The 8,535-nt window shown below is 46.6% G+C and overlaps 1 long non-coding RNA gene across 1 annotated transcript; it reads left to right on the top strand.

Moving 5' to 3' along the window:
• The first annotated feature begins 211 nt into the window (after positions 1–211).
• On the top strand, positions 212–8,309 carry LOC121011838 (uncharacterized). Its single transcript, XR_005781792.1, has 3 exons — positions 212–321; positions 6,125–6,185; positions 7,663–8,309. It is a non-coding gene; the product is annotated as an uncharacterized LOC121011838 (long non-coding RNA).
• The last annotated feature ends 226 nt before the right edge of the window (positions 8,310–8,535 follow it).

The raw sequence follows: 8,535 nt of genomic DNA, 5'->3' as shown, positions 1-8,535 counted from the left end.
TTGGATAAGCATTTAGTACCAAATAGGTGGTGTATCCTAAGTAATTATTTTTTAAGCAGTTTATCCATTTTTTATACCATACAGTATACCAATTCATAATTCTTCAAAAATCAAAGACTCACAGAAGTGTCTCAGCATAATTTAATAACACCCGTCATTTCATGAATATTGACTGTGTGCCCAGAAAGAGACTGACACGCATTTTCTCTATTTTTTCTTAGCATGTCAGAACGTTGGGTAACATTATCTCCATTTTAAACAAAAGAAAACTAAAGCTCTGAGAAGGAAAATGTCTTCCTCAAATTCAAATACATTCAGCTGGTAAGTGGTGGGTTTGAGATTTAAGTCCTGGAAGGTCTAATTATTGTCCATGATTTCTTCAGTACATTGTGCCCCCTCTCACACAATCAAGAACCTCTCTGGTTGGTAATGGTCATCATACACATTTCTCCTGCTGAGGCTATTTTGTCCACATCAGATAGTACAGTGGTTTGATTCTCCTACCTTTAAGAGGTGGAGTTTAATTCCTCTTAACTTGAGTGTGGCCTGAACTTAGTGACTTACATCCAACAAACAGAATATGGTGGAAGTAAAAGTGTGTGACAGCAAGATTAGGTCATTGAGCGCATTAGGGCTGCCTTTTTGTTCTTCTCTTGGACCGCTTGTTCTAGAAGAATCCAGCTAGCATGTCGCACAGACTCTCAAGTGGCCCCATGGAGAGATCCTGCGGTAAAACGGAGGCTTCCCAGACAATGTCTTCACTGCAAGCCCATCAGAGACCTTGAACGAGAACCACCCATCTAAACTGCTCCCAAATTCCCAACGCACAGAAACTGTGAGCTAATAATGTTTGTCATTTTAAGCTAAGTTTGGGGGAGGTAATGTATTATATAACAGCAGATAACTGAGAAGGAAGATGATATAGAATTTGAAGACCTTGCCCCAGGTCTTATGTGGGCCCTTGACAGTAATTCACAGTTGTCTGCTACTGGATATACTGGATCTGCCAGTAGCTACTCCTGCAGCCCATGTTTCTGTTAAAGATGGTTGACTTTTCTGCAGATGAGACTCTAAGTCCACTCTCAAAAAAAAAAATATTTATTTATTTATGAGAGAGAAGGTGCAAGTGAATGAGGGTCAGAGAGAGAGGGCAGTAGGAGAGAGAGAGAGAGAAAGAGAGAAAGAAACGGGGCTCACCCAAAGCGGGGCGTGTGCTCACCAGATGTGGGCTCGTGCTCACCCAAAGTGGGGCCCAAGCTCCCCTGATATGGGACTCGAACTCACAACCCCACGAACCATGAGATCATGACCCGAGCCGAAGTCAGATGTTTAACAACTGAGCCACCCCGGCGCCCTGTGAGTCCAGCTCTTAAATATTTGCCGGTGAATAGGAATTTGCATTATTGTCTGGTAGCCCAGAAGGCCCTCACTTTAGACAAACAAGGACTATACTAGAATACTTGCTGGAGAGGCCAGTTAGGAATGGGAGTGGTAGGCACCTGTAGTCCCAACTACTTGGGAGGTTGAGGCAGGAGGATCACTTGAGCCCAGGAGCTCTGGGCTGTAGTGTGCTGTGTCAATTGGGTGTCCACACTAAGACTGGCATCAGTATGGTGACCTTCTAGGAGCAAATGACCACCATGTTGCCTAAGGAGGGGCGGACCAGCCCACACTGGCAACAGAGCAGGTCAAAACTCCTTTGCTAATCAGTAGTGAGATCGTGCCTGTGAATAGTCACTGCACTCCAGCCTGGGCAACAGGGTGGGAGCTTTTCTATAAAAAAAAAAAATATATATATATATATGTATATATATATATGTACGTGTGTGTGTGTGTGTGTGTGTGTGTGTGGTATGTGAAAAGAACCAACCTTGAGTGAAGATTTGTTAAAGCCCATTTAGGCCCACTGATGTTTGAGGCAGATGATAGACCCAAGAAGTTGTTAATGTTATCCATATATAGACCCTCCATGTTTTATCCCTGTATTAAATTGTTATAAGAAAGCAAAGAGCCTGGAACATGTTATCTCATGCATCATCCATAAGAATCTCCTTTTAAAACCATGCTTCTGTGCTTGCCCAAAACCCTGGCTGAGATATGTCTTCGAATGATAATTCAGCCAATACATATTCAGTGCTGACTAGGTACTAAGTGCTACTTCAGGGGTTTGGGGTACAGCAATGAAGAAAACAGACAAAATCCCTGCCCTCATGAATCTTACAGTCTTGTGAGAGAGACAGAGAGCAAGTAAACAAGCAAATACATAGGATGGTTCCAGAGGGTAAGTGCAATGCAGAGAAATAAAAAAGAGAGTGTGGTGCTGGGCCCAGGGGAGCCCCGGGGGAGAAGAGGCAGGGATGACTGCTCTGAGGGGACACTTCAGCAGAGAGACATGTGTTGAGAAGCTCCGTTGCCAACATTCCAGGCAGAGGCACAAGTCCTGTGGCAGGGATGAGTGTGGCTTCTATGAGGAAGAGCAAAATGACATTTGAGGATTTCTGTGTAAGGACTCACATAACAAATCCCCCTTGAGTTGCAGAGTTTCAGGAAAAGTTTGTCTCTGCTGACCAGTTTGTGTTCTTTTTGGCACAAAAATAACTTACAATGTCTCCCTTTCAGCCTGGGCTTCCAGAAAGCTCATAGCTAAATTCTGTACCGGCTGATGGTGGGTAATCATCTCATCTCAGGGGTCTGGGAGTAGCTGCTCACGCTGCTTCTTTATAGAGATAAATTCTCATTTGTCCTGGGCTTTCTCGGGGTATGCTTATGTTGTCACCCAGATGCCACCTGAAACAGAGTTGAGAGGGGGTAGAAGAATTAAGATATTAATATTGTCATTCAACAGATTTTCACTGGAAACAAGGAAGTAGAACAAAGTGGCAGATTTCATTGCCTTATTGATTCCTTGTACATTTATTACTTGTGTACCAGTTTCCAGAAACTGGGTGGGGATCTGTGTGGAAAGACGAGGAGGATGGTTCCAGCCCTCAATGTGTTCCCTCACATTCTAGAATGCAGCACAAACACAACAAGTAGTTACAAACATCAGATATGCACTAGCACATGATGGGAGCCCAAAGAGGGAGGCAGCTCGTCCCGGGGAGGACTCTGATGGAGGAGGGGGTCTGTGCATGGGGTCCCTGCCCCTCATGGTAGGAGAAAGGCCACATCAGCCCCTTCACCAGCCCCTGTCCAAGGAGGGTAGTGACTGGCAGAAGATATGGGCACCTTCTGGGATCAATCCTGCCCCAGGGCACTGAGGGTCTGGGCTACACAGCAAGAGCTTTCCTGACAGGAAGAAAAAATAGATTGAAAATGTCTCAGCTCCACAAGTCGTATTTTTAATTGATTTGAACACAGACTCTTCAATCACGGTATTAATATTTAATTGTCCTGTCAGGTCAGATCCTTCCCGGTCAGACAGTTAAAAATGGCCTAAGACTGAGGAGGAAACTAGGTGGTGGGAGAGCATGATATGAGGGAGAGGAGATGCTGGCACAGGGAAGCGGGGGATAAGACATGAGGGCCAAGGAGGAGCAGCCTGGCCCTGGGGTCTTGACAGGAAGAATTTCTAATTCACTGTCGCTCTGTCATTCCTTACATACATCTCTAAGCATAGAAGCACTTGTCTACAAGGCCGTTTGGGGAGCCATGTGAGAGTTCACACAACACAGAGGCCTGTAGGGAAAATAGAGGTTTCTTCAAGGGGAGGAAGCTGAGAGGCTGGTCTTTTTGGAAGGATCCACAGGAACCAAGCATTCAAGCCCTTCAGTTTTCCTAAATTTGTGGGGGTGCTGACTGGGGTTTTGGGCTCCACCCCAGCCCAGGTGAAACCTGATTTACAGGCGTGTTCTTTTGAGAAACAGTGTCCATCTTGGCTGCCTGGCATCACAGCAACATGGAAAAATGACACGAGCACCATTTTAGGTGAACACACCCTCAGGAGCAGTCAGCCAATGTCTCCATACGACTCGTTCCAAGAGGCTATTATCAGGCAGGAGATGAGAGGGATGGGAGAATTAGCTTTCAGTTCAGCCTCTGGCTTTATTTATACGTCCTTTTTAAAAACAGAATCTGGGAGGTAAGGCCTCTCCCCCCAGAACCAGAGGGAAAAGTGAGTGCCCCCAACCTGGAGGGCCCCACAGTCTTTTCTGACCACTGCCAACTCCCTCCCTGAACGAATGTCTAACAAGTCTAGATAGTTGCAGAACATCGAGATGAGGTGATGTCTTATTTTCAGCAAGCTAGAGGAAAAACTTGAGTCATCTTTAGGAGGGGCTTTAATATCGCCTTCACCTCTCTGTGTGTCTTCTTGGATTGAGGCAATGGTTCTCATGGGGGAAGAAGCATCTGCTGGAAGGAGCCTTAGGAAATGTGTGGGTGCGTTTGGTTTGTCTTAATGGTTGGGTTGGGATGTTCTCAGTGTTCAGTGGGGGAAAGGGCAGAGATGCTAGACAGGCTGAATGGCTCTGGGTGGTGTCCCCCACCAAGAACGATCCTCTGTCTTGCATGACTCCTGGGTGCCCGTTGTGTGTGTTTGAGTGGAGAATGTGTTTGGGATGATCTGAGCATAAACCTGAACTCTATTTTACTCATAAAGCATTTGTTGCACATTTTCAAATACACAAAGTTTTCCAGGAAAGCAACTGTTGTGGAAATCAAGGACAGACTGTATTTGGAGGTGGGTGGGAGTACTTTACCAAGAGCTGTTCACCTTTTAGAAAAATCACATCCCTGATGGCAATGCCACTTGTGGTACCTGAGTTACCAGACTCACATACCTGTACCAGTCTGCATTCGCAACTGTCAGATTCACGGGAGCTTCTGTTCCTGCCCGGGGAGCATCTGATATTTTGTGCGGCTCTTAAAGTAATCACAACAAACCTTTATGTATTGAAACACACGCAATTAACGTAAGCGATTTTCTTTTTATTTCTCCTTTGTATTGCCATTAGGGCATTATACGGAGTTTTACAATTATGTGTAAGGTGGCTAATATTAGTTTAATATCAGGAATATAAAAGGGGAATTGTAGAATATTTGTTTTTGGCAAGAGGCATTGGTTTTGATCTAGGTTCTAAACCAGGCTTGAGGTTACTGGTTTAGGTTTTACAACAGAAAACATCTTGAGAGAAGAACCAAACAGGTGGTTTGTCAGGTATCAGACTCCCTGAGTCACATGCTACTCTGAGGCTCAGATGTTTCTGAGAACACAACCATCCGCAAGCATTAGGCAGCTCATGGGAAAGAGTGAAGGGTTGGAGAAGCAAGAGCGCAAGGGTCCCGTGGGGCACCTTGGGGCACCTAAGTCACAAACTGGGACTTAGCTCCTGCTGACTGCTGCCTGTAGGAGTGCAGGCACGGTGTTGCTAGAGGGTTTTTTTTTTTTTTTTTTTTTCCTATTGGAAGCTGGCAAGCTGACATGTTGGCAGTTGCATTAGGTAGGGTAAGGCTAGTCTGCTCTAACAAAGGGAGCCAATACAATTGTCTTAAGGAACCAGGATGTTGATTTCTTCTGCAGGTCATGGTCAAGGCAAGGCCACAGCCCCCTCTGGGTGTCAGCAAGGAGAAGAGGGAAGAAGGCGTGGGAGAGAGTGTGTGAAGCATTATTAAGGTCCGGGCTCGGAAGTGGCCCACCTCAGTTCCACTGTGCCCATTTGGTGGGCAAATGTACACCCATTGTCCTGCTATAACACGGCCGGTGACCGCCAGTGTACCTCATTTAAACTTTCTAAAAATACATCATGTGGACCAATGCAGTACGGACCACATGGCTGGACTTGGCTCAAAGACGGCATGCCGGTCCTGCCCTGCTGGCATTTATCATTTAGCCGGGGATTTAAGTTCCACACACAATTCACAATAGAGGAGGAAGGAGGAAGGTGGGTGACACAGGGTATTTAAGTTGGTGCAGGAGTGGCGAAGTCAAAGTAAACACTCTTGGAGTGGAGGACAAGAATAGACCTTGAATGCAGGCAAGGGAGTTTTTGTTGAGGTTACCTGCCCCGCCTCAGGAAACCTTTCCTGACAAATCCCTCCGGGCCAGCCTCGGTGCTCCTGTGAAACACTCCCGATGAAATGCCAATCGCACTGACTTCTTGTCTGTCTTTGTCTTTCCATCTAGGCTGCAGTTATATTTTGCTCACTGTTATAGCCTCAGGATCTTTCAGAGTCACTGGAATATGGTAGGCGCTCAACAAATACTTGATGAATGACTGAAAAACATCCTCAGAGCAGTGGACAATGAATGCATATTAGAGTCCGTGTGAGGCAACATCACAGTGTTTTGGTAGGAAGATTAATCTTGCTATCTTGCTTAGAAGGCCTGAGTAGCAGGACACAGAAAGACTGGGTTGCTTGCGAAGCACGCGGTGAGTGGGGGCAGAGATGTCCTGTGGGAAGGGATGGGCTTGGAAAGGCTGATGGATTTGGTGGGGGGTGGGGGTGGGGCGCGGTCTGAGTGAGGAGTGGAGAATGAGAAACTCTGATTCTGGTGTTTAACCTCCCGTCTGAAACAGCACCAACAGAGGAGGCCGCTGTACCGGTCAGCCTGGGAAGGCCTGAATGGCGGAGACAGCAGTGAGCAGTGAGCCCTCGAGGGCTCTGTGTCCTACCGAATGGAATTAAAATAGAAATGCTAGGAGAGGCATCTGGTTTAAGGAAGCATTTACGATGGGCTTTGAGGCCCGGCTAACATGAATACTCTGAAAAGGCAGCTCAGCTTCATTAATTGGCCAGGAATACAGTAAGAGTCCAATAAGTATTTTTATGAATGAAAGAATAAATTGAAAATGGATGGATGGATGGATGGCTTTGGTTTGTATTAGACTCTTTGGAAAAATGATGAAGAGGACGATTGAAGTTTCTTCCCAAGTTAGAAAGTTTTTGGTTGCTATGTTAGGCCTTGGCCTCTCGAGGCAGTTGAAGAGACACATAATCTCTGAAGAACAGGATTCTGCTGGACAGGATGGGGGGTTCAGGGAAAAGTCAGGTCACCTCTTCCCTGAGCCAGTGATCTAGCTGGATCTCGCCCCTGTGGCCAAGGATCAACCCAACTGCCAACCTTGTCAGTCACACCAGCCAGGCTGGGAAGGCTTCCGCACCACCAAATGTTGGCAGCCGGCCCTAGCATCCGCTGTAACATCCTCACGGTGGTAAAAGACACAGGTCTTCCATTGTGTGCAGGCGAGGGAGGCTGCGGGTGGGGGGCCCCAGACAGAGAGCAGATACATATGAGAGGAGGCAGCCTCCACAATCAAACAAAGGCTTGGCTGTGTTAGAGTATCCCTCAGGGAGTCAGACATTCAGATGATCAGGCTTGAGTTAAGGAAAAAGCTTTCTCTGCAAATAGAGCAGGTGCCTGGAAGTCGGAGCACCAACCCAAGATGCTGTGGGAAGCAAAATTGAAAGGCCCAGGGTGGCTGGTAGTCAAGGTCATGGTGCCACCAAGCAGGCCTCGGGAGCTAGGGGTGAGGAAGAATTGGGCTTGGTTTTAGTCCCTGGACAAGGAGGCTATGAATGTGGCTGGACTTAAAGAAGAGGCAGAGGATAATCGTGTTGAAGGAGAACTTAGAGATGAGAGGTCAGAAGTCTTGGGGTTTAAATTCAAGCTTTACCGATCAGCAGTTGACCGTGAGTACATTTCCTTCTTTGTGCCCTCAGTCTTGCACCTGTTCTGCTCTGGCGCAGGATTGTTGAAGATGGCAGAGGAGAAATGGACGTGCCCAGAAGAGGAGCAGAGCCCCACACCACCGTGAAGGGCTTGGGCATCAGCGATCATGATTTCTCTGCATCTCCTCACGGTGCTCAACGAATATAAAACAGCAGCAGTTCCCAGCTCAGAGACCCCACCCTGAAATATTCCCCACCAAAGTCAAGCGGGCTGCAAATAACCTGAGGGAGCAATGATTTCCCTTCCCGAAGCCCTCGGGATCAATTAGAACTAATCAAAGATTTGGCCCAAGAATTATAAATTGGAATTGATATAAAGTACTTCACTTCCAAACACCTCATTCTTCCCAAAATGATGATTCAAATAATTGACATTCTGAATGAGACTGAAAAATGTGCTTTGGGAAGAAGATGAGATTCCTTTGCCGAACAATAGATTCAGTATTTTTGGAATGACTGAGAACAACAAAGATAAAATACCCAAACCTACCTCATGAGTCAGTCAAGCTAAAAAACCAGACGTTGCCATTATCCAAGTTAAGCGAACAATGCTTTCTTAATTATTTGTTCTAATCAGTCAAAGGTCAGCATGACCTAGGATCTGACTCTAAGTCTGCTGAAGAGAAAACACCTTAAAATTCAACTTTTGGGGGCGCCTGGGTGGCGCAGTCGGTTAAGCGTCCGACTTCAGCCAGGTCACGATCTCGCGGTCCGTGAGTTCGAGCCCTGCGTCGGGCTCTGGGCTGATGGCTCAGAGCCTGGAGCCTGTTTCCGATTCTGTGTCTCCCTCTCTCTCTGCCCCTCCCCCGTTCATGCTCTGTCTCTCTCTCTCTGTCCCAAAAATAAATAAACGTTGAAAAAAAA

The sequence above is a fragment of the Herpailurus yagouaroundi genome, unplaced genomic scaffold (genome assembly GCF_014898765.1).
Source record: "Herpailurus yagouaroundi ecotype Mexico unplaced genomic scaffold, PumYag 195, whole genome shotgun sequence".
Lineage (NCBI taxonomy): Eukaryota > Metazoa > Chordata > Mammalia > Carnivora > Felidae > Herpailurus > Herpailurus yagouaroundi.
Note: the sequence above shows the minus strand (reverse complement) of the source record. Positions and strands in the feature narration are given on the sequence as shown.